A 1,504-nucleotide genomic window follows, 5' to 3' on the forward strand; every position below is an offset into this window, starting at 1 on the left:
AGGGTATTTGCTATCCCAAATAAATCATCTCATATGATCTTTTTCATTCCAATAAATCAGTGATCCCTAATATTTTGGGACATGGGCCCTTTAAAAATCTGATGGAAACTATGTACCCTCTGCTTGGAACAGTGCATATGTATTAGTCCATTTCTGTTGCTTATAACAGAAATACCTGAGACTGGGTAATTTGTAAAGAAACAATATTTATTGCTTCCAGTTTCAGAGGCTGGAAAGTCCAAAGTCTAGGAAACATGTCTGGTGAGGGCCGTTTCTTGGTGGTGATCTGGGCATTCCAGCCCCTTCAAATCTCTGTCTTTTCCTTTCTGAATCTTTTCTGTGTGAGGTAAATCCTATTTCTCTTTAAGCTAATAATTGGCTTTCACCTCCTGTTATTATGTCATTAAGAAGTCCATTGTTCAACTAGCACTTAAGAAAGACTTCATTTAACTCAGAGCTTATAATGGGGAGAAAAAGAGGCAGAAGGAGGAACAGAAGCTGGTCTGGGTTGTTAAACTCCATCCTGTCTCATGAGTATGCATTACTGAGAGAGCAGAAGAAGGAGAGGAGGTAGTGACGAAAAAAGGAAAAAATCCTGATTTTTAAGAGGTAGGTGACTCAATGAAATCTGCATGAGTGAAGAAATCCAGAGAGATGAGGCAGAAACATCTAAGGAGTGATGTTCCTTACATCGTAGCAGGTGAAGACTGAGCAGGTGGGATTGAATACCCTCCCCCCCCATTTTTTTCTTGTACAGTCACAATTTTAGAGCTAGAAGAAACCACTAAGACACTCTAGTCCAATTTTTTTTCATTTATAGATGAGAATCAACCCAGACTAGTGATGTCCCTGCCTGAGGTCTCAGCTGGTAGGGGCAGGGGCAGGTCTAGCCTGGGTATCCATAATGCCAGGCTGCCTGAGGCCCCTATGGCTGAGAAAACATCAGGTGAGTGGAGAAATCTAGTAGAACTTATTAATAAGGTGATCATATACTTTATCATCAAAACCTAGATACTTTGAAGAGTAAAAGGGGGATATCTTAGTTCATTCAGGCTGCTATAACAAAATACCGTAAAGTGAGTAGCTTATAAGCAACAGAAATTTGTTTCTCGTGGCCTGGAAGCTGGGAAGTCCAAGGTCAAGACACCAGTAGATTTGGTATCTGATAAGGGCCCTCTTCCTGGTTCACAAATGGCACCTTCTAACTGTGTCCTCACCAAGTGGAAGGGGTGAGATAGGTCTCTGGGGTCTCTTTTAATAGGGCCTCTAATCCCATTCATGAGGACTCCACCCTCATGACCTAATCACTTCCCAAAGGCCCCACCTTCTAATACCATCACCTTGGGGGTTAGGATTTCAATGTATGATTTTTGGGGGGACACAAACGTTCAGACCATAGCAGGGCAAACCCAGACTTATTTTTCTCTAAAACCTATTTGCTATTTTTCTTTTTTTTTTTCTTTACATAATCTGTTGCCTTATTGATATTTCTAGCATCAGTAAT

Source organism: Galeopterus variegatus, unplaced genomic scaffold (genome assembly GCF_000696425.1).
Source record: "Galeopterus variegatus unplaced genomic scaffold, G_variegatus-3.0.2 Scaffold1211, whole genome shotgun sequence".
Lineage (NCBI taxonomy): Eukaryota > Metazoa > Chordata > Mammalia > Dermoptera > Cynocephalidae > Galeopterus > Galeopterus variegatus.